General features: G+C 39.5%; 8 non-coding genes across 8 annotated transcripts; all 8 read left to right on the top strand.

The window, feature by feature from the left end:
* Positions 1-9,195: 9,195 nt before the first annotated feature.
* Positions 9,196-9,268, top strand: trnam-cau (transfer RNA methionine (anticodon CAU)). The gene has a single exon. It is a non-coding gene; the product is annotated as a tRNA-Met (tRNA).
* A 2,482-nt stretch (positions 9,269-11,750) lies between these two features.
* trnam-cau (transfer RNA methionine (anticodon CAU)) lies at positions 11,751-11,823 on the top strand. Its single transcript has one exon. It is a non-coding gene; the product is annotated as a tRNA-Met (tRNA).
* A 2,373-nt stretch (positions 11,824-14,196) lies between these two features.
* trnam-cau (transfer RNA methionine (anticodon CAU)) lies at positions 14,197-14,269 on the top strand. The gene has a single exon. It is a non-coding gene; the product is annotated as a tRNA-Met (tRNA).
* Positions 14,270-14,879: 610 nt separating this feature from the next.
* Positions 14,880-14,952, top strand: trnam-cau (transfer RNA methionine (anticodon CAU)). Its single transcript has one exon. It is a non-coding gene; the product is annotated as a tRNA-Met (tRNA).
* Positions 14,953-19,967: 5,015 nt separating this feature from the next.
* Positions 19,968-20,040, top strand: trnam-cau (transfer RNA methionine (anticodon CAU)). Its single transcript has one exon. It is a non-coding gene; the product is annotated as a tRNA-Met (tRNA).
* A 595-nt stretch (positions 20,041-20,635) lies between these two features.
* On the top strand, positions 20,636-20,708 carry trnam-cau (transfer RNA methionine (anticodon CAU)). The gene has a single exon. It is a non-coding gene; the product is annotated as a tRNA-Met (tRNA).
* A 298-nt stretch (positions 20,709-21,006) lies between these two features.
* trnam-cau (transfer RNA methionine (anticodon CAU)) lies at positions 21,007-21,079 on the top strand. The gene has a single exon. It is a non-coding gene; the product is annotated as a tRNA-Met (tRNA).
* Positions 21,080-23,567: 2,488 nt separating this feature from the next.
* trnam-cau (transfer RNA methionine (anticodon CAU)) lies at positions 23,568-23,640 on the top strand. Its single transcript has one exon. It is a non-coding gene; the product is annotated as a tRNA-Met (tRNA).
* Positions 23,641-24,934: the final 1,294 nt, after the last annotated feature.

Below are 24,934 nucleotides of genomic sequence, written 5' to 3'. Positions count from 1 at the left end.
ATAACTTCTGTGCAGGAGGGGTCAGGATGCCAAAACATGGCATTGCTCTGTATTTTTGTTATTGTATAAGATCTCAGTGTTAATGGTGAATAAAAATGCTGTTTGTGGAAAGGACTTTCCCCAGACCTTGTCCACTGTTTCACAGGAGTCTGGGAATACAACTGGGCTTCATTCGACATTTTTTAGACCTGGCAAATTTATATCACCAACACATTAAAATTAAGGCAGCATCACACACAGGTCGAGTGGATTTTTGGAGATGGTGGTCTTTTGTACAGATGCTAATGACAGACACAAAATGATACAGACAGAAGTGTTCTTTAAACCGACAGACACGCGCTGCTTATTGCACAGGTCCAGCTCCTGCCAAAACATACCTGTTAAGGGCTTAATTAAATCCCAGTTTATTTGGTTCTGTCCCCTGGAAAAACATTTTAAAGAAGCCACCAAAGTCCTGTTTAAAGCTCTCTGTCCATGCGGTTATTTCAAACAGTTTCTCAGGTGTTTCAAGCTTTCATCAGGAGACCAGACCCTGAGAATGTAGTCCCTCTGATCACAGCATTCAAGGCCTTTCAAGACATTAAAACATTATTTTTAAGACATTAAAAACATTTTTGAAGACACAGAGTGTGTATTCTCCACTCTGTAGCAGTTTTGCATCATCTCAGTTTATAGAAAGAATAAGAACTTGAAAGATTTATTAGTTAGAGCCAGATTTACCTCTTGTTTTGAAACAGCTCCCCCTGCTGGTGCCACACATTTCCAACAGCTCAGGTTTATGAATGATGAAGGAAATAGTTATTCAGTCGTGCAGTGCTTCATGTTTACTAAACAGATTGTGATCTATATGATTTTATGTGCATCCTGTGGAAAGAAATACGTCAGACAGATCAAATATTCCATACAGGTTAGATTAAATGTTAGAAAAACATTTATACAACATTCAGAAAAACAAAAATCAGACAGTTATCTCATGATGCAGTTTACCAAAGTTGGTCTTATTAATTTAAAAAAATAACTGGTTTAGAAACAAATAGATTCTGATCTACTGATATTTTAAAGGAAGGAAGGAAGTGTATTGGATCAAATAGGTTTAATCATAAACTTTAACAACAGAGAGGGAGAATTAAAATAAATCATTTAAATACAGTAAGAGAGATTGGCAGAAGCTAAATAACAAAACATGAATTTGAAATATTTACTTGTTTGTTTGTTTATTTGTTTGTATTTGATTCCAGGACTCTATATGAGAGTGTTCACACTGGGCCAGATATTGATTTGAAGTGAATATTGACTTGACTGTAAGTGATTTAAAGTGTGATATATTCTTTTTATGCTTACCTGCTTTTCCCTTTGTCCACTTTTTTCTTTTCTTTTCTTATTGGGACTCCGGTGTTGGATGTTCTTTATAGCTCCTGTTCATTTTCCATCGTCAGATCAGGTTCTAATAAGGGCATCAAGGCACCATGTCTCTTTATAATTGTGTCTCTGTATAATAAGTTTGACTAAATATCTTTATCCTCTTCCCATCTGCATCAGGTCGAGAATTTTTTTCAGCCACTTTTTTATTATATTGCAATGTGATTTCATGAAAAAGAAACACAAAAGAGACTTTGCATTAGCATTTTAATTTTGGCTGCAATTGTACGTCGTTTTATACGAAAATATAATTATAAATATGCTATTGCACATTGCACTGCTTTTCAATTTGAATTATGTCTTGAAACATGGACACACACACACACACACACACAGGGAATTCAACTGCAAATAAACAGCTGGAGTGTGTGTATTTGAGTGAATGGTCATGCATTATCTGTGTAAATGTGTTATACGGTGCATTCTCTCTGTTCCCACTGGGGGGCTCCAGTGTCTCACTTTGGGAAAATAAAACCCTAAATGTAAGACGTGGTTCATGATATACAGAAAAGTAGAGGAAAGGAAGCGTAGCTGCACATTTCTCCATTTCTGCTTCAAACTATGATCAATATTATTTACTCATGACTGTCAATGAAGCACAGACTTAATCGAAACTCTCTCTCTCTCTCTCTCTCTCTCACACACGTTTAATATGATTGCTCTATTCTATATGGTGGATTATTATTTGTATTTATTTTTAGTATTTTTAGGTTTAACACTAAATCCAGTGTGTTCCTCTTCTCTATTTTGTGTGAACAAATGTTTATAAATAGAAATCAGAATCAGACAGAACCTGAAAGGGACAACTATCAGTGTTTGTGTGTGTGTGTGTGTTTGTGTGTGTGTGTGTGTGTGTGTGTGTGTGTGTGATCTCAGCAATGCTAATCAATCACCATATTGATTCCATTATGAGGAAAACAGCCTTCTCTTTCTGTTTTCTCCCAGATTGTTAGCCATCGATTTCTTTATTTTCTAATTTTACCTTGACTCTCAGTGTCGAAGGTTGATGAAATTAGATCAGACACACACACACACACACACACACACACATGAACACACACATACAGTCATCATTAATTGAAACTTTTACTCATGTTAGATAACGCATGTACAAAATCAGTACAATATTCAGTAATTGAATCTGAAGGTTTGGAGAAGAGTGTTATGAGTGTTATGAAGCTATATATATTCTTTATACCCAAAATGTTAAATTTGTACAAAAAATGTGATCAAATGATCATAATCTTATTTTCCCAAGTAGAGTGGCTTAGTGGTCAGCACGATTGCCTCGCACCTCTGGGTACTCCGGTTTCTTCTCCCAGTCCACAGACATGCGTTGTAGGCTGATTGGCATTTACAAATTGTCCGTAGTGTGTGAGGCTCCGTAGGCTGCAGGCTCCCCGCGACCCGGTGTAGGACAAGCGGTACAGAAAATGGATGGATTTCCCCCAAGTGATCCTTATTCCAACATTCAAAGATTTCTCTACACTCTCTCCCTTTTCTTCTCCCAGACAGTGTAGATCATCCTCTTCCTTCCCTGCCATCATTAACTCAGCTACTGGGCGTCCTTTGGTACTGGAACCAGATCAGTGTTTGCTGTGCTGGCATGTGTTAATGAATAATGAATAAAAATACAACTTAAAATAACAACAACAGTAATAATAAATCTGCAAATCATATTAACTCATAATCCCAGAACATTGAAGTTTTTTTTATTTAATTATTTTATTTTTTTAAGTGATACAGGGCTTCTAGTATTGATATGATACTGGTGTTAATAATACTTGGCCTCATTTATCATTCCTTTAATAAAATGTTTTTGTTTTTGTTGTTTTTTCCTGCTCATGTATATATTGATAAACGCAATCAAGTCATAAGTTATCAAACACGTTCATGGCACAGCTGATTTATATTTAACCCCGCCCACAAAAGACACGCACTAACTCTTTCTCCTTCATAGGGCATCATTACTATTGTCATAATTAAATGGCTAGTCTTATTTTTCTTAAGTTATGGATTTGTTTTGGAATGTTATGAAATAAAACAGTGATTTAAATTTGACAGCATAATCTAAATATAAAATTGCAGTAATTAATCAACCAACAATTATACGATTTGAGTCTCCTTATACAGAAATCTACACACAGTCATAGAAATCCAGCATTTTTCCAAATAAACTGAATTTCGATAAATAGTACATTTATTGTGTAAATGCTCCTTCCAAATCAATTCTTTGTATCCAGTGAAATAAATTAGTCCCATTCAGAGAAATCTTCCAAACTTGTCACCTAGTGTAGTCAACAGATGAGCAAATATTTCATGGTCTGATAGATTTCAGTTAATTTTCACTGAATAAGTTCACGTTAAGTCAGAAAGTCCCATTACTAAAAACTCTTTCTCTTTGTAATTTTAGACAAAATGGACATCAGGGAGCAGTGTGTGTGTGTGTGTGTGTGTGTGTGTGTGTGTGTGTGTGTGTGTGTATCACAGGTAGCCTTAGCCTTGAATCATGCTTGTGCTTTTCAAGAGGAACATCAAACACACACAGAGAACTTCACACTCCAGTTCTATATGATTTACATTTCTTCATTTAGCTTTCGCTTTTAGCCAAATCAACATGTAAGCTGTCGAGAGCCCGGATTTGAACAACCTTCTGATAAGTAACTCTTAACCCCTGAGCCACTGTGGAAAATTAATATCATAGGAAGTAGAATCATTTTAAATACCAGCAAATGTATCTAAATTTTGTCGTTATCTCAGAGCTTGTTGAATTATGGATTGTGATTGGTCAGAAGGTGTTGATTAATGTTCTGTAACAGCAGCTCTGACAGTAGTGCAGCTACAAATAACACGTTTATATTAATGCACTCGTTCTAATATGTTATTGTTTCTATAGTAACCACTCATTCACAGGGACTTGTAGCCTCCTACATCAGGCTTTAAGATCAAAGTAAAAGCAGTATATAGATCCTGTGTGTGTGTGTGTGTGTGTGTGTGTGTGTGTGTGTGTGTGTGTGTAGTTGATTTGCCTTGGTGCTGAGACTGCGCTTTAATATTTCACACACAGTGCCCACCATATGTCTCTCTCTCACACACACACACACACACACACACAGACACTCCCTCATCCATCTCACTTTTTCCTCTATTTTCTTATAGCACTCACTCTTTTTTCTTTTCTTATAATATAATGATATAAATGCATTCATACCATGTTATAATGACCTATAAAAACATTATGACCTATACATACATTCATAACATGTTATAATGACCTATAAATAAACTCATGTCATGTTATAATGACCTATAAATTCTTCTGGGCAGCAGCTCTGTGTAGTGTGTTTTAGGTTGTTTTTTTTTTTGTCTTTTCTGTATTGTATTCCCTACTCTTGAGTCTAGTCTTTTAAGTTAATCACTTTTAGTGTGGCTTAATCTTGTTGTGTTAGTGTTTATTCTTATTTGTAACTTTTCTTTGCTACTGATCAATCATGCAATTCCAACAATGCACAGTGCATTGTTTACACGCAGCACCAGCTGATAGCGGAACGTGATAGGCTTCAGATCCCTGAGCAGCTCAGGAGGTGATGTCACGGCTGTAGGGCCAGAGCGAAAGAGAGCAATGAAACAGTGGTTTAAACCTTTATTCCCATCAATCATCATGGGGAATGTGTGGTTTCTGGCTAAAAAAGTATTAATTCGGAGCATTGGCAAGAGAATTTGGGGAATGCAGCATAATGTGAAACATGACTACAGGTGCATATCCCCAATGCTAATGCCACCAGAGCCAGCGTTTAGATGATACGGGTGGATCATGACAACAGAGGGTAAGAGGAAAGGCATTGCTGTACTCATAAACAACAGATGGTGTAATCCTGGACATATTACTGTTAAGGGGTGCTTTTATAGCTCAGACATTGAATTGTTGGTGGTGTTTTTGCATCCATACTATCTGCCAAAAGAATTCCTGGATGCCATTGTAATTGTTGCTTACATTCCCCCTTCCCTGCTGATGGAAGCAGTGTGTGGCATCATCCATATCATCACTGCTAGCTGTACTCTGTGATCCACATGGGGAGGATATTTACAGTATGACTGTCTGTGTCACAGACTACATCAGGTTCTGCAATGAAAATATCGTTCCCACCAGAGAAGTTGACTGCTTTCCAAACAATAAACCCTGGACAACCAGTGAGCTGAAGGCACTCCTAAACAAGAAGAAGAGATCTCATATCGCCTCAGGGAGTTTTTCCTTGCCACTGTCGCCTCTGGCTTGTTCATTAAGGATAAATTCATAAATTTAAAATTTATATCCTGAATTTATATGTTTCTATAGAACTGCTTTGTGAGAATGTCCATTGTTAAGAGTGCTATACAAATAAAATTGTACTCAAGTCTACATCAATGAACAGTTGATAACGTCAACAAAATAGACTTCATGCGAAAACTGTAATGAATTTCCTGGTTACACAATTGCACTTTTCGACCATATAGTACACAGTTACAGAAGAGAATTATTTATAATTGCACTATCCACTGTTAAAAGAGCTATACAAATAAAATTTAATTTAATTTAAGTTTTTTTTAAGTCAAAGATGTCCAGATCCAAGAGCCACAAGCCTAGACCTGACCATGAGAGGATGTCTTGCATTCAGGCATTTGTCAGAAGTGGAGTTCGGCCATCCTCTGCCCAGGATGACCTCCAGGATGCCTAAAGGCGGCATGACCTTTAGCAGAAAGTAAGTCCTTAAAATAGAGATGTAAAGTCCATTTTCAATCAATTGTAAATCATTTATTACACCATGTAGTAGCATTTATCATTTATTTACAGATTGAAAAATGTCCAAGACATCATTCAGGACACTCTATTTGGAGATAAGCAGACATTTGCCAGTGGTTTTCATAAGGTATAATGAAGAGCAAAGTGTTATGCATTGTATTATGTATTGTATTATTTAATGTTATTCCATCATCATTGAGGATCAGTCTTGTTTTCAACTATTTAAGTAGTAATTTTTTTCATTTAACAGTACTGTGCCTGCCATCAGTGCTGTACTATCCACGATTGATGTGCCTCCCACTAGTACCTTGCCTGCCACCAGTACTACTAGGAAAGTCCAATTAATAGCCCAATTAATTTATCTCAGGTACTTTCAACTTCTGTTATTGCTTATCCATCTTGAACTCTAAATTCTTACACGTCATTATTCCATTGCCATTTTAGTTCATCAAGCCAAGACTTACTGGCTCCCACCTCACATCTGCAATGCCAAACATCAATGTAGCAAGGAGGGTTGTACAAGTAAATACCAGTGAGATTTTAAAATACTGTATATGTGTTATGTGTGTTGGACAGAATCCACATCTATAACATGTTTATTGTTTAATTTTTTATAGACACAAATTCTTCTGGCTCAGCTCCACTTGCTGTTGACATCACTGCAGCAGTCTCACTCTCCCCTGATCCTTACACTGCGGCTGTAAGTAATATCATCACTAATATTTTATGCTCCACTCTAGCAGTTCACACCAATTCATCATCTCATTACTGTCAATTCATACAGTAATGAGCAGTGTTCACTTTAAAAGACTGGCTGTAAATAGACATGCTTTGAAGCAGCAGTTCAATTCAGTTTTATTTGTATAGTGCTTTTAACAACGGACATTGTCACAATGCAGCTTTACAGAAATAAATGGATTAAAAAAATATATTGTATATATGTGAATTTATCCCTAATGAGCAAGCCAGAGGTGACGGTGGTGAGGAAAAACTCCCTGAGACAATATGAGGAAGAAACCTTGAGAGGAACCAGGCTCAAAAGGGAACACGTCCTCATCTGGGTGTAACGGATAGTGCGATTATAAATAAATCCCTTCTATTATTGTGTACTATATGGACAAATAGTGCAATTGTGCAACCAGTAAATTCATCACAAGTCCAGTTGGTTAAAATCTATCCACTGTCCACTGATGGAGTCCTGAGTACAAAGGTGCTCGTGGCAACTTCCAAATGTGATTACCAAATGATTTTAGTCTGATTGTGATTGTTCACAATTATAAAATTGTATAAAAATATAAAAATGTCTGTTGTATTATGGCCTCATTCATTAGTATTGTATGTCATAACACAAAGGAACACCATCTTATTTTAGACACCAGGCTTTACTTTTCCCAACTTACCATGGTAAATCCTGCTGTCCCAGATGCAAGTATGTGGTATGTATCAATCCTTACCTGCAAGCTTATATGCAAAACACAATCTTTTTGCATATAATCACAAAATGATTACTGTCCTTTCAGCAACCACAATTTCAAGTACATACAAAATCCCTCCCCTCCTTGCTCTCTTTGTTTTAGGCTGATCATTCTCAAGGTCATGGAGCCTGTGCACCCTGCATTTTTACAAGACAGTCACTAGGACCAGTCCAGCTTCCCCTTTCGTTGTCTAAGACCCTGCCACAGGAAGGCCATAGATGCATGGAAGCAGCTCTCTTCAGGGTGGGTGCAGCTCTGGTATTATGCACTACAGCCAGCTGTGCTGTACCACCAGGTTCTGGCGTGGACACCTTACAAGCTCTGGAAGGTACAGGTGTTCTGTCCAAAGCCAGTCGATGGAAGACATCAACTTACAGGACCCACTCTGCACAAGAGGATGCAGCAAGTGATGGATGGTGATGGATTTTACAATATGGAAGCAGAAATCCTCACCCATATAGAAGTGCACTGTTGGTTCAATGCAAGTAATCACTGAGCTGGCAGAGACTGGCATGGGCAGGTCTTATAATGAGACCTGTTGGTCCAAAGTTGAGTTAATAAAACTCAAAGTTATCAATAAATTCAAAGTGAAGAAACAGGATTACAACAGGGCAACATCTACACTTGAAGTGGAAGGACATGGTAGAAGCCATAGATGTCCTTTGGCACTTTATCACAGTAAAGGTACAAATTGTACACACCTGTATTTTGTGAAAATACATTCAAATCAATTAGGCTAACTACATTCAAAATCAAGAAAGATGTGTACAGCTGCAATCTCTTCAGTATAAGTAATCAAGAACCTCATAATCTGAAGGTCATGAATTCTATCCTCACATGGGGCACAGGTACTTGTAAAAATGAGAACATTTGCTGCAATCGTACCCCATTCAGTGAAAAAAAGAATAAAATTCAAGAAAAATGGGAACAACTGCCCTGTCCACAGGTACAGATACAAGCCAGCACAACCTTTCACCAGCCTCGTTAGCACAGTAGGTAGCATATCAGTCTCATAATCTGAAGGGTGTGGGTTTGTTCCTCACACTGGTTGTGTTGAAAATGAAAGTCCTTGGTGCCATTGTACACCACTCAGTGAGAAGTTGATGATCTTGTCATGGTTATATCTTAAATTGAGAGCTGTTGGTCCAAAGGTCCCATTTTTCCAAAGAAAAATGGGAACAACTGCCCATTTTTGAAGCAGATTTTTTTCCAAAGGTACCACTTTTTTTCATTTTCATTTTTCATTTTCATTTTTTACCAAAGGTACCACTTTCATAATCTGAAGGAATAAAAATGAGAGTCATTGGTGCAATTGTACCCCCAATTAGTGAAAATATAATAAAAGTCAAGAGAAATGGGTACAACTGCCCTCTCCCTTCAGTGCAAGTAATCATAGAGCTCTTGATCAATTGAGCATACCGCACATATAAATCCAAAGTGTTGGCAGTTTCATATTCTGATGATCCTGAGGAGGAGCCTCACATGGAGTATGGGTACATAGCTGTTGGGTACCTTTCACCAGCCTCGTTAGCGCAGTAGGTAGCGCGTCAGTCTCATAATCTGAAGGTCGTGAGTTCGATCCTCACACGGGGCACGGGTGCTTTTAAGAATGAGAGTCCTTGGTGCCATTGTACCCCATTCAGAGAAAATGCAGTTAAAGTCTGGGTTCAATTGCAATGTCTCTTCAGTGCAAGTAATAATCAACCACACATGTAAACCCCAGAGTACTTTGGTAGTCTCGTATTCTGATGATGTTGGTAGAGATTCTCTCATTGACTATAGGTAAACCTTTGAATGAAAGCTGTTGGTCCAATGGTACCACAATTGGCTTAAATAAAATTTAAATTCTAAATAAATTCAAAGTCAAGAAACATGGCTACAACAGTACAACCTTTAATACTACACTTGAAGGGGAGGGTCATGGTACAATCACAACAAACCCTCTTGAGTGTTGTAGGTAGGGTTTCTGATGGTCTTGAGGGTGATTCTGACAAAAAAATTATACTAGTTAAACAAACAAACAAAAAAAAACCAATTCCCATCTGATAGAAGAAATGATTTGCTTCTTTCTTTCTTGTAATATATTTGTGAGAGATCTGAACAGAACATGGAATTGTGAATTGTGGCTGCAGCTTTATTTGGTTAAAAAACCTTTTCATCTTAGGTTAAAAAACTGAACAATAATTGTACAAAAGAAAAGATCAGGAAACATTTTTACATTTACATTTATGGCATTTGGCAGACACCCTTATCCAGAGCGACTTACAATAGTGCTTTAAAGTCTATCAAAAATAGATTCTGATATTGGCTCGCTAGGTCACAAACTAGGAATACCATCAGTCCAAAACTCTGTTGGGGAGTTTTTTTTTTTTTTTTTTGTGAAAGTGCTAATTTAAGTATTTTATGAAGAGGTAAGTCTTTAGCCGTCGTTTGAAGACTGCCAGTGACTCAGCTGTTCGGACATCTAGGGGAAGTTCATTCCACCACCTTGGTGCCAGAACAAAGAGTCTCGATGCATGCCTTCCTTGTACCCTGAGAGATGGAGGGACCAGTCGAGCAGTGCTAGAAGATTGGAGGGAGCATGGTGGCGCTCGAGGTGTGATAAGAAACAAAGCTCAGATTTTAAACCTCAGGAGCCTTGAGATAAAATTTTGGCACCTGGAACTTTGAAAAAGAAAAAACACACAGGAAACTAGGCCTTAAATACAAGACAGGAAATAAGGAACAGGTGCACATGGTAACACAAAATCAGAGAGAGGCTCGATTACAAAGCCAGAAGTGTGAACGTGTAAGGAAAGTGGAAAGCCAAGAGGGTCAAAATAGGTGTGAAAAGAAAAAGACTTGTACATAGTTTTGAGCTAGTGCAATCCTTAGGCTGTCCGAGTGAGAGCATCCACAGTGGTCTTTAGGGGATCCATGCAGTACCATCCACAGCAACCTCACCTCAAACTTTAGGTTATCCATGTGAGCCATACTTATCAGTAGCGAGTTATTCTCAAGTGAAGAAGGCTCCAAGCTGAAGTAAAGCTTCAGGATAAGCCAGGCAATACAGGAGGGTCTGCATCTCGTGAGGAAGCAGGAGTAACGTGTGGCTTGACAGAGCAAGAAAGAGCGCAAGCGAGAGAACACGTATCATAAGGTATGCTCTTGTCCTGTAATGGTTTAAAATGATGTACAATATGCACAATCAGAGTACAAGAAGGTACTCCAGCAACACTTCTTAAGAGAGCATAACTCAAAGGGCATCCAAACATCCCAGTTTACCAAAACATTCTGTCTTGATGAATCCACAGAGACAAAGGAAGGAAAGGTTTCAGTCCATTAAAACTACCTAATCTCACTACATGATTGTTCAATTAGAACAGTAGCTTAGGGTTTGGTTACAAGTGGCCTTTTTAACCAGATGGTGGTATTTTGAAGCCCAAGTGTAAGAATATGAGTAGATGATCTTTAAGGTATTAGTCCATTAAAACTATTTTCACTACATGAAGTAACTGACCACCCTCTCCCTTTTCAGAGGCATGGCTCAGGAAGCATTTGTTGTTTGATTGTTCAGTTAAAGCAGTTGCTTTGAAGTTGTTTACATTTGGTCTTTTTAAGAAGGTGGTGGAATTTTGAACCGCAAGAGTTAGAATATGAGTAGGTGTTCTGCATGGCCTCAATCTCTTAACACTACCTAATCTCTATCTACATGAGGTCCCCAGCCCGCTTCTCCCACTTGGGAGGCATGCCTCAGGAAGCTTTTGTTGTTTGAACGTTCAGTTAGACAAGTTGGTTATACGCAGGGTAAAAGTGGTCTTTCAGAGTGGATGGTGGTGGTGTTTTGACCCCCATGTGTAAGAAGATGAGTAGGTAAGGTCAGCTGACAAGATCTTGGTTTGGAGAGTACTTTTAGACCAGATAGTGGAATTTTGACCCCCATGTATTAAAATGTGAGTAGGTGATCTCCAAGGCTTTTATGCATTAAATGTACCTAAGGTCTCTTGTGTCTTTTGTTGAAGTGTTTTTATTTTAGCCTTGATCATATGACACGTGAAGGCGAGGCTCATGGTACAAACCCGAAACCCCCTTTTCCAGCCTTGTTAGCGCAGTAGGTAGCGCGTCAGTCTCATAATCTGAAGGTCGTGAGTTCGATCCTCACACGGGGCACGGGTGCTTTTAAAAACAAGAGTCCTTGGTGCCATTGTGCCCCATTCAGAGAAAATAACATAAAACTGTCTTGAGGATCTTGTCATGGATATCATCAACCTCCTGAACAATTGAACACACTGGATGTGTAGATTCGTATTCCGAGTGTCTTGATAATGATCTTGTGATGGACGAGAGCTGTTGGTCCAAAGTTACCACAATTGCTCTCATAATCTGGAATTTTAAAAATGAGAGATGTTGGTGCACTTGTACCCCAATTAGTGCAAATATATTAGAAGTCAAGAAAAATAGGTACAACTGCCCTCTCCCTTCAGTGCAAGTAATCATAGAGCTCTTGATCAATTGAGCATACCACACATAAATCCAAGGTGCTTGGTAGTCTCATATTCTGATGGTCTTGATGGCGATCATCACATTGATTATGGGTACACTTTTAAACGAAAGCTGTTGTTCCAATGGTTCCACATTTGGTCTAAATAAAATTTAAAATCATAAATAAATTCAAAGTCAAGAAACAGGAGGAGCACCTCAGGAAAAGCCTTTCTTTGTTTTGGCTGGTTAGAGCATGGTGCTATTTATGCCAATGTCATGGGTTCGGTCCCCATACTGGCCATTTTCAAGGTTGGTGCTGTGTGCAATTTTCAGGTCAAGGGAAGCAACTTGTTGAAAGTAGCCTTGCCCATGCTGAGTCAGCACTCTACCATTTGAGGTAATTCCCCTTTTACATGTGATAGTGGTATTTTGACCACATCTGTGGAAGAATATGAATAAGTGAACTTCAAGGCTTCCGTCGGTTAAAAGTACCTAATTTCCCTACATGGGGTCCCTGGCTTGCTTCTCCCTCTTTGGTGACATGGCTCAGGAAGCATTTGCTGTTTGATTGTTCAGTTAGAGCAGGTGCTTAGAGGTTAGTTACAAGTGGTCTTTTTATCCAGATGGTGGTATTTCGAGCCCTAAGTGTGAGAATATTATTAGGTGGTCTGCATTGCTACAGACTTTTAAACTACCTAATCTCACTACATGGGGTCCCCAGCCTGCTTTTCCCTCTTCGGAGGCATGGCTCAGGAAGCATTTGTTGTTTGATTGTTTGTTTAGACCAATTGGTTAGAGGCTGGGTAGAAGTGGTGTTTCAGAGCAGATGGTGGTGTTTTGACCCCCATGTGTAAGAACACAAGTAGGTAAGCTCAGCTGTTTAGAGCTTGGTTAGCAGAGAACTTTAGGACCAGATGGCAGAATTTTGTCTTCCATGTGTAAAAATGTGAGTAGGTGATCTTCAAGGCTTTTAAGCATTAAATCTACATAAGCTCCCTTGCATCTTTGGTTTGAAGTGGCTTTTTTAGCCTTGATCATGAGATTTTGGCCTCCAAATTCCAAATAAATTCAAATTCAAGAAAAATGGTTACAACAGCACAACCTTTGATCAAGTGCCCATACTACACTTGAAGGGGAGGGTCATGGTACAAGCCTAAGAAACCCTGTAACAGCCTCTTTGGTGTTGTATAGTGTCTGATAATCTGATGGTCTTGAGGCCGGTCCTCACACAGGGCAAGGGAAGTTTTAATCTAGATCCACGTACACATTTAGATCCATGGTAGAAGCCCTGGATGCCCTTTTTCAACCTTGTTAGCACAGTAGGTGTCGCACCAGTCTTATAATCTGTAAAATCTGTGGTTGGTCCAGTGGTACCACAATAGTTCTAAAAAGAAACTTTAAATTTTTTAATAAGTTCAGAGTCAAGAAACATGGGTACAAGGGTACAACCTCGATCAGTTGGCTTCCCTTGTTAGTGCAGTAGGTAGCACGTCAGTCTCATAGTCTGTAGGTTGTAAATTCAATCCTCTCATGGGGTACAGATGCTTGTAAAAATGAGAGTCCTTGGTGCCATTGTACACCAATCAGTGTAAAGTCAATTAAAGTGTCTTCATGATCTCATCATGGATGCATCTTAAAATGAGAGCTGTTGGTCCAAAGTTACCACAAGTGCTCCTGTAATCTGAAATTTAAAAAATGAGAGATGTTGGTGCACTTGTACCCCAATTAGTGCAAATATATTAGAAGACAAGAAAAATGGGTACAACTGCCCTCTCCCTTCAGTGCAAGTAATCATAGAGCTCTTGATCAATTGAGCATACCGCACATATAAATCCAAGGTGCTTGGAAGTCTCATATTCTGATGGTCTTGAGTTCGATCCTCACATGGAGTATGGGTATATAGCTGTTGGTCCAATGGTAGCACAATTAAAAATAAAATAAAAAATTCTAAATAAATTTAAAGTCAAGAAACAGGGGTACAAAAGCACAAGCTCATGATCAAGTTCCCATATGACACATGAAGGGGAGGGTCATGGCACAAGCCCGAAAACCTTTTCACCAGCCTCGTTAGCGCAGTAGGTAGCGCGTCAGTCTCATAATCTGAAGGTCGTGAGTTCGATCCTCACACGGGGCACGGGTGCTTTTTAAGAACCAGAGTCCTTGGTGCCATTGTACCCCATTCAGTGAAAAAAAAATAAAAGTCCAGAAAAATGGGTTCAACTGCCCTGTCTCTTCAGTGCAAGAAATCATCAACCTCCTGAACAATTGAACACACTGGATGTGTAGATTCGTATTCCAAGTGTCTTGATAATGATCTTGTGATGGACGAGAGCTGTTGGTCCAAAGTTACCACAATTGCTCTCATAATCTGAAAGGTGCACCTGTACCCCAATTACTGCAAATATATTAGAAGTCAAGAAAAATAGGTACAACTGCCCTCTCCCTTCAGTGCAACTAATCATAGAGCTCTTGATCAATTGAGCATACCACACATATAAATCCAAGGTGCTTGGAAGTCTCATATTCTGATGGTCTTGATGGCGATCCTCACATGGACTATGGGTACACTTTTAAACAAAAGCTGTTGTTCCAATGGTTTCACATTTGGTCTAAATAAAATTTAAAATTTTAAATAAATTCAAAGTCAAAAAACATGGCTACAACAGCACAACCTTTTATCAAGTTCTCATTCTACATTTGAAGGGGAGGGTCATGCAGAGACAAGCCAGAAAACCCCTGTGGCAGCCTTGTTAGCGCAGTAGGTAGCGCGTCAGTCTCATAATCTGAAGGTCGTGAGTTCGATCCTCACACGGGGTACAGATGCTTTTAAAATTGAAAGTCCTTGGTGCCATTGCACAGTGAAAAGTCAATAAAAGTGTCTTGATGATTTTGTCATGGATACATCTTAAAATGAGAGCTGTTGGTCCAAAGTTACCACAATTGCTTTCATAATCTGAAGGAATAAAAATGAGAGTCGTTGGGGCAATCGTACCCAATTAGTGAAAATATAATAAAAGTCAAGAAAAATAGGTACAACTGCCCTGTCTCTTCAGTGCTTATAGCTCTTGAGCAATCTTAAGGAGCTCTTACAAATCTTAGCTCTCCTGAGCAACTGAACATACTGAATGTGTAGATTCATAGTATCTGCCCGACTCATATTCTGAGTGTCTTGAGGATGGCCTGGGCATGGGTGCATCTTACAGTTTTCTTGATTGCTAACACACTACTACTGATTCAGTTGGCCTAATTTCCCAAACCAATAATTCAGTTCTCGAAACATTGACACATTTCTCAAAACTCTAAACACAATTCACCTGGTATCACACAAGTTCCAATTTTCTCAATGTCTTCTGCAAAACTCTATACAAAATGTCCTCACTTTGCACAGGTTTAACCATGTTCTCATTCAGAAAACACAAACACATAATATAATTAACTCAAGCTGTCACAAGCTGAACACAATCAACACACAAGTATGCATGTGTTAACACTAAGTAGCAAAATTGATGACACACCCATCAGAATCTCAGGTAATATAAAAAGGGCCACAGGTGATTATTTGCTTTGGAAAATGGACTCTAACAGTGGAAGAGCAGAAAGAGGTGGGAGACAGAGAGGGAGGGGAAGAGGAAGGGGAAGAGGAAGGGGAAGGGGAAGGGGAAGGGGAAGGGGCCAAAGAACATTTGTTCCTGATGAAATACAGGCAACAATAGTTGACCATGTTCTTGTGCATGGGATGACCATGAGGGAAGCCGGCCAACAAGTTCAGCTGAATGTGAGCAGATTCACAGTCGCGTCTATCATTCGAACATTTAGAGAAGAAAACAGGTACCTGATATTTGCCAAAGACACTGTGCAGTAATCTACAGGGTTTTTATACTATTTAGATATACAGTTAAAATTTAGATGAGAGAACCTTCATTGTTCTTCTGTGTACAGTACTGTATCACAAGCTGTACATCCTTAAACTCATAACTGTCAAATTGATTTGTTGCTCAGTATTAGTTGTTCTTATATGTACTGTATTTTTGCAGAACTGAGAGGCGACTGCCTGGGGGAGGCAGACAACGTCTTCTGACAGAGGACCTAGAAACTGCAATTGTAAATATGGTCATTGCTAATAATGCAATTAGACTGTGTGAAATTCAGAGAAGAATTATTGAAGATCAACATGCCTTCTCAGAAATTGATCGTATAAGTATTTCTACAATTGACTGGATTCTGCATTGTAATAGACTTTGAATGAAACAGGTATATTGGACGGCGTGCCATTGTGGAGGTCCCTGGCCAGCATGGGGGTAATGTGACACTGTGTGCTGCCATCAGTCACCATGGGGTTCTCCACCATCATGCTACCTTGGGCCCTTACAACACACAACATCTCTTGGATTTCCTTAACCATCTCTTTCGTTCCGTTATCCAGCATGAAGCAAGAGAGCCAGGATGGGACGAGCAGCCTCAGTATGTTGTAATTTAGGATAATGTTTCCATAATAAGTTTCCATCGTGCTGCTCTGGTCCGCAATTGGTTCAATGACCATCCCAGATTTTCTAACATGTTTCTACCAGCATACTCCCATTCCTCAATCCCATAGAGGAGTTTTTTCTGCATGGCGGTGGAAAGTTTATGATCGAAACCCTTACAAACGGGAAAACCTTTTGCAAGCAATGGAAGAGGCCTGTGGTGACATTGCTATAGAGTCGATCCAAGGCTGGATAAGACACAGCAGAGCATATTTAGTGTGATGTAGATGAAGGTATGTCGCCTGATCCTGCCCAGAGATGTGATGCTGAGGGTGCCGAGGATGCTGATCAGTAACTGATCAGTGTTTTTTTTTTTTTTTAGTGTACTGTAACTGACAGTAAACAGTCTTTTGTTGCATACTGAGTTCATACTCAGTTCTTTACACTTTTTTGGGGGGTGGAGTGTATATAATATTATAGTCCTGTAATAAAAAAAATCCTCCTTGTATTTTCTCCTTGTATTTTATTGTACCTTCACCCTTCCACTGATTCCTGATTCCCAGTAAGAGGTTTTAGTAACAGTGTTTTGAATTGATCTCACTGGTGTATTCTAGGCAGAGGAGTAGTCTGTGTATTTGTTAGGTTTGTGCATCGTCTGAGGCCAAAGTTTGATTTTGACTGAAGAGAATATGTTTTTGACTAGAATATTTGGTTTTGATCTGGAAGTTTGAGGTTTGTGCAAGTTGGTGTATAGTTTTGAGATTGTGTTTATAGTTGTGAGAAAATGGTGAATTGTTTGATGAATTGTGTGTTAGCAATCGAGAAAAACTGTAAAATGAGAGCTGTTGGTCCAAAGTTACCACAATTGCTCTCATAATCTGAAATTTTAAAAATGAGAGATGTTGGTGCACTTGTACCCCAATTAGTGCAAATATATTAGAAGTCAAGAAAAATGGGTACAACTGCCCTCTCCCTTCAGTGCAAGTAATCATAGACCTCTTGATCAATTGAAAATACCACACATATAAATCCAGAGTGTTGGCGGTCTCATATTCTGATGGTCTTGAGGAAGATCCTCACATTCAGTATGGGTACATAGCTGTTGGTTCAATGGTACCACAATTGTCAAAATAAAATAAAAAAATTCTAAATAAATTCAAAGTCAACAAACATGGGTACAAGAGCACAAGCTCATGATCAAGTTCCCATATGACACTTGAAGGGGAGGGTCATGGCACAAGCCCGAAAACCTTTTTACCAGGTCATGAGTTCGATCCTCACACGGGGCACGGCTGCTTTTAAAAAAAGAGTCCTTGGTGCCATTGTACCCCATTCAGAGAAAATGCAATTAAAGTCTGGGTTCAACTGCAATGTCTCTTCAGTTCAAGTAATCATCAATCATCTTGATCAATTGACCATACCACACATGTAAACCCCAGAGTACTTTGGTAGTCTCCTATTCTGATGATGTTGGTAGAGATTCTCTCACTGACTATGGGTACACCTTTAAATGAAAGCTGTTGGTCCAATGGTACCACAATTGGCCTAAATAAAATTTAAATTCTAAATAAATTCAAAGTCAAGAAACATGGGTTGGAGAGTCATGGTACAATCACAACAAACCCTCTTGAGTGTCGTAGGTAGGGTTTCTGCTAATCTGATAGCCTTGAGGGCGATCCTCACAAAAAATTATACTCGTTAAACAAAACAAAAAAAAAAAACAATTCCCATCTGATAAGAGAAATGTTTTCCTTCTTTCTTTCTTTTCCTGTAATATATTTGTCAGAGATCTGAACAGGACATGGAATTGTGAATTGTGGCTGCAGCTTGATTTGGTTAAAAACCTTTTCAGCTTAGGTTAAAAAAACTGAACAATAAGTGTACAAAAGAAAAGATCAGGAAACAAAGCTCAGATTTTAAACCTCAGGAGCCTTGAGATAAAATTTTGGCACCTGGAACTTTGAAGAAGAAGAAAAGACACAGGAAACTAGGCCTTAAATACAAGACAGGAAATAAGGAACAGGTGCACATGGTAACACAAAATCAGAGAGAGGCTCGATTACAAAGCCAGAAGTGTGAACGTGTAAGGAAAGTGGAAAGCCAAGAGGGTCAAAATAGGTGTGAAAAGAAAAAGACTTGTGCATAGTTTTCAGCTAGTGCAAGCCTTAGGCTGTCCAAGTGAGAGCATCCACAGTGGTCTTTAGGGGATCCATGCAGTACCATCCCCAGCAACCTCACCTCAAACTTTAGGTTATCCATGTGAGCCATACTTATCAGTAGCGAGTTATTCTCAAGTGAAGGAGGCTCCAAGCTGAAGTAGAGCTTCAGGATAAGCCAGGCAATACAGGAGGGTCTGCATCTCGTGAAGAAGCAGGAGTAACGTGTGGCTTGACAGAGCGAGAAAGAGCGCAAGCGAGAGAACACGTATCATAAGGTATGCTCTTGTCCTGTAATGGTTTAAAATGATGTACAATATGCACAATCAGAGTACAAGAAGGTACTCCAGCAACATTTCTTAAGAGAGCATAACTCAAAGGGCATCCAAACATCCCAGTTTACCAAAACATTCTGTCTCGATGAATCCACAGAGAAAAAGGAAGGAAAGGTTTCAGTCCATTAAAACTACCTAATCTCACAACATGATTTTTAAATTAGAACAGTAGCTTAGGGTTTGGTTACAAGTGGCCTTTTTAACCAGATGGTGGTATTTTGAAGCCCAAGTGTAAGAATATGAGTAGATGATCTTTAAGGTTTTAGTCTATTAAAACTATTTTCACTACATGAAGTAACTGACCACCCTCTCCCTTTTCAGAGGCATGGCTCAGGAAGCATTTGTTGTTTGATTGTTCAGTTAAAGCAGTTGCTTTGAAGTCGTTTACATTTGGTCTTTTTAAGAAGGTGGTGGAATTTTGAACCGCAAGAGTGAGAATATGAGTAGGTGTTCTGCATGGCCTCAATCTCTTAACACTACCTAATCTCCCTACATGAGGTCCCCAGCCCGCTTCTCCCACTTGGGAGGCATGCCTCAGGAAGCTTTTGTTGTTTGAACGTTCAGTTAGACAAGTTGGTTATACGCAGGGTAAAAGTGGTCTTTCAGAGCGGATGGTGGTGGTGTTTTGACCCCTATGTGTAAGAAGATGAGTAGGTAAGCTCAGCTGACAAGATCTTGGTTTGGAGAGTACTTTTAGACCAGATAGTGGAATTTTGACCCCCATGTATTAAAATGTGAGTAGGTGATCTCCAAGGCTTTTATGCATTAAATGTACATAAGGTCTCTTGTGTCTTTTGTTGAAGTGTTTTTATTTTAGCCTTGATCATATGACACGTGAAGGCGAGGCTCATGGTACAAACCCGAAACCCCCTTTTCCAGCCTCGTTAGCGCAGTAGGTAGCGCGTCAGTCTCATAATCTGAAGGTCGTGAGTTCGATCCTCACACGGGGCACGGGTGCTTTTAAAAACAAGAGTCCTTTGTGCCATTGTACCCCATTCAGAGAAAATAACATAAAAGTGTCTTGATGATCCTGTCATGGATATCATCAACCTCCTGAACAATTGAACATACTGGATGTGTAGATTCGTATTCCGAGTGTCTTGATAATGATCTTGTCATGGACGAGAGCTGTTGGTCCAAAGTTACCACAAGTGCTCCTGTAATCTGAAATTTTAAAAATGAGAGATGTTGGTGCACTTGTACCCCAATTAGTGCAAATATATTAGAAGACAAGAAAAATGGGTACAACTGCCCTCTCCCTTCAGTGCAAGTAATCATAGAGCTTGTGATCAATTGACCATACCACACATATAAATCCAAGGTGCTTGGTAGTCTGATATTCTGATGGTCTGGAGGAAGATCCTCACATTCAGTATGGGTACATAGCTGTTGGTCCAATGGTAGCACAATTGTCAAAATAAAATAAAAAATTCTAAATAAATTCAAAGTCAACAAACATGGGTACAAGAGCACAAGCTCATGATCAAGTTCCCATATGACATTTGAAGGGGAGGGTCATGGCACACGCCCGAGAACCCCTTTACCCGCCTCGTTAGCGCAGTAGGTAGCGCGTCAGTCTCATAATCTGAAGGTCGTGAGTTCGATCCTCACACGGGGCACGGGTGCTTTTAAAAACAAGAGTCCTTGGTGCCATTGTACCCCATTCAGTGAAAATAAAAGAAAATAACATAAAACTGTCTTGAGGATCTTGTCATGGCGATCCTCACGTTGATTATGGGTACACTTTTCAACGAAAGCTGTTGTTCCAATGGTTTCACATTTGGTCTAAATAAAATTTAAAATTCTAAATAAATTCAAAGTGAAGAAATGTGGCTACAACAGCACAACCTTTTAAGTTCCCATTCTACATTTGAAGGAGATGGTCATGCAGAGACAAGCCAGACAGCCCCTGTGGCAGCCTCGTTAGCGCAGTAGGTAGTGTGTCAGTCTCATAATCTGAAGGTCGTGAGTTCGATCCTCACACGGGGTACAGATGCTTTTAAAATTGAAAGTCCTTGGTGCCATTGCACAGTGAAAAGTCAATAAAAGTGTCTTGATGATTTTGTCATGGATACATCTTAAAATGAGAGCTGTTGGTCCAAAGTTACCACAATTGCTTTCATAATCTGAAGGAATAAAAATGAGAGTCGTTGGGGCAATCGTACCCAATTAGTGAAAATATAATAAAAGTCAAGAAAAATGGGTACAACTGCCCTGTCTCTTCAGTGCTTATAGCTCTTGAGCAATCTTAAGGAGCTCTTACAAATCTTAGCTCTCCTGAGCAACTGAACATACTGAATGTGTAGATTCATAGTATCTGCCCGACTCATATTCTGAGTGTCTTGAGGATGGCCTGGGCATGGATGCATCTTACAGTTTTCTTGATTGCTAACACACTTCTACTGATTCAGTTGGCCTAATTTCCCAAACCAATAATTCAGTTCTCGAAACATTGACACATTTCTCAAAACTCTAAACACAATTCACCTGGTATCACACAAGTTCCAATTTTCTCAATGTCTTCTGCAAAACTCTATACAAAAATGTCGTCATTTTGCAAAGGTTTGCACAGGTTTAACCATAAGTAGCAAAATCGATGACACAAACATCAGAATTTCAGGTAATATAAAAAGGGCCACAGGTGATTATTTGCTTTGGAAAATGGACCGTAACAGTGAAAGAGCAGAAAGAGGTGGGAGACAGAGAGGGAGGGGAAGAGGAAGAGGAAGGGACCAAAGAACAATAACTTCAAATGAAACAGGTATACATGGTGCCTTTTGAAAGGAATTCAGAGCAGGTCAAGAATCAGCGAGTGCAGAATCTGCAGGTACTAAGTGTAACTCACTAATGTGTTATTTACTGTAGTGCTGTAATTTGATAATGTACTCTTACAGGTAAAGTGATTCTTATTGCTTACTGTACACATGTACTCAAAACATCTTTTCGCAGAACATGTTCGAGTTTGATGGTAGAGACACTCTGCATGAATATATATTTATTGATGAGGCTGGGTTTAATCTAACTATAAGGAGGAGAAGGGGGCGGAACATTATTGGACGGCGTGCCATTGTGGAGGTCCCTGGACAGCGTGGGGGTAATGTGACACTGTGTGCTGCCATCAGTCACCATGGGGTTCTCCACCATCATGCTACCTTGGGCCCTTACAACACACAACATCTCTTGGATTTCCTTAACCATCTCTATGGTTCCGTTATCCAGCATGAAGCAAGAGAGCCAGGACAGGCCGAGCAGCCTCAGTATGTTGTAATTTGGGATAATGTAAGCTTCCATCGTGCTGCTCTGGTCTGCAATTGGTTCAATGACCATCCCAGATTTTCTAACATGTTTCTACCAGCATACTCCCATTCCTCAATCCCATAGAGGAGTTTTTTCTGCATGGCTATAGAGTCGATCCAAGGCTGGATAAGACACAGCAGAGCATATTTTCTCTGCTGCCTTGCAAGAGAAAACATTTACTGTGATGTAGATGAAGGTATGTGGCCTGATCCTGCCCAGAGATGTGATGCTGAGGGTGCCAAGGATGCTGATCAGTAACTGATCAGTGTTTTTTTTTTTTTAGTGTACTGTAACTGACAGTAAACAGTCTTTTGTTGCACACTGAGTTCATACTCAGTTCTTTACACTTTTTTGGGGGGTTGGGGGTGGGGGTGGGGGTGGAGTGTATATAATATTATATTCCTGTAATAAAATAAATTCCTCCTTGTATTTTCTCTTTGTATTTTATTGTACTTTCACCCTTCCACTGATTCCTGATTCCCAGTAAGAGGTTTTAGTAACAGTGTTTTGAATTGATCTCACTGGTGTATTCTAGGCAGAGGAGTAGTCTGTGTATTTGTTAGGTTTGTGCATCGTCTGAGGCCAAAGTTTGATTTCGACTGAAGAGAATATGTTTTTGACTAGAATATTTTGTTTTGATCTGGAAGTTTGAGGTTTGTGCAAGTTGGTGTATAGTTTTGAGATTGTGTTTATAGTTGTGAGAAAATGGTGAATTGTTTGATGAATTGTGTGTTAGCAATCGAGAAAAACTATAAAATGAGAGCTGTTGGTCCAAAGTTACCACAATTGCTCTCATAATCTGAAATTTTAAAAATGAGAGATGTTGGTGCACTTGTACCCCAATTAGTGCAAATATATTAGAAGACAAGAAAAATGGGTACAACTGCCCTCTCCCTTCAGTGCAAGTAATCATAGAGCTTGTGATCAATTGACCATACCACACATATAAATCCAAGGTGCTTGGTAGTCTGATATTCTGATGGTCTGGAGGAAGATCCTCACATTCAGTATGGGTACATAGCTGTTGGTCCAATGGTAGCACAATTGTCAAAATAAAATAAAAAATTCTAAATAAATTCAAAGTCAACAAACATGGGTACAAGAGCACAAGCTCATGATCAAGTTCCCATATGACATTTGAAGGGGAGGGTCATGGCACACGCCCGAGAACCCCTTTACCAGCCTCGTTAGCGCAGTAGGTAGCGCGTCAGTCTCATAATCTGAAGGTCGTGAGTTCGATCCTCACACGGGGCACAGGTGCTTTTAAAAACGAGAGTCCTTGTACCCCATTCAGAGAAAATGCAATTAAAGTCTGGGTTCAATTGCAATGTCTCTTCAGTGCAAGTAATCATCAACCTCTTGATCAATTGACCATACCACACAAGTAAACCCCAGAGTGCTTTGGTAGTCTCATATTCTGATGATGTTGGTAGAGATTCTCTCACTGACTATGGGTACACCTTTAAATGAAAGCTGTTGGTCCAATGGTACCACAATTGGCCTAAATAAAATTTAAATTCTAAATAAATTCAAAGTCAAGAACCAAGGGTTCAACAGCACAACCTTTAATCAAGTGCCCATACTACACTTGAAGGGGAGGGTCATGGTACAATCACAACAAACCCTCTTGAGTGTCGTAGGTAGGGTTTCAGATAATCTGATAGCCTTGAGGGCAATCCTCACAAAAAATTATACTCGTTAAACAAAATAAAAAAAAACAAAACAATTCCCATCTGATAAAAGAAATGTTCTGCAGCTTGTGGCTGCAGCTTGACTTGGTTAAAAACCAAAAAGGAGCCTTGAGATAAAATTTTGGCACCTGGAACTTTGAAGAAGAAGAAAAGAAACTAGGCCTTAAATACAAGACAGGAAATAAGGAACAGGTGCACATGGTAACACAAAATCAGAGAGAGGATCAGTTACAAAGCCAGAAGTGTGAACGTGTAAGGAAAGTGGAATGCCAAGAGGGTCTAAATAGGTGTGAAAAGAAAAAGACTTGTGCATAGTTTTCAGCAAGTGCAAGCCTTAGGCTGTCCAAGTGAGAGCATCCACAGTGGTCTTTAAGGGATCCATGCAGTACCATCCACAGCAACGTCACAGCAAACTTTAGGTTATTCATGTGGGCCATACTTATCAGTAGCGAGTTATTCTCAAGTGAAGGAGGCTCCAAGCTGAAGTGGAGCTTCAGGATAAGCCAGGCAATACAGGAGGGTCTGCATCTCGTGAAGAAGCAGGAGTAACGTGTGGCTTGACAGAGCGAGAAAGAGCGCAAGCGAGAGAACACGTATCATAAGGTATGCTCTTGTCCTGTAATGGTTTAAAATGATGTACAATATGCACAATCAGAGTACAAGAAGGTACTCCAGCAACACTTCTTAAGAGAGCATAACTGAAAGGGCATCCAAACATCCCAGATTAACAAAACATTCTGTGTCGATGAATCCACAGAGACAAGGGAAGGAAAGGTTTCAGTCCATTAAAACTACCTAATCTCACTACATGATTGTTCAATTAGAACAGTAGCTTAGGGTTTGGTTACAAGTGGCCT

This window comes from Pangasianodon hypophthalmus, chromosome 5, assembly GCF_027358585.1.
Source record: "Pangasianodon hypophthalmus isolate fPanHyp1 chromosome 5, fPanHyp1.pri, whole genome shotgun sequence".
NCBI lineage: Eukaryota > Metazoa > Chordata > Actinopteri > Siluriformes > Pangasiidae > Pangasianodon > Pangasianodon hypophthalmus.
This window is presented reverse-complemented; position numbering and strand designations above follow the sequence as displayed.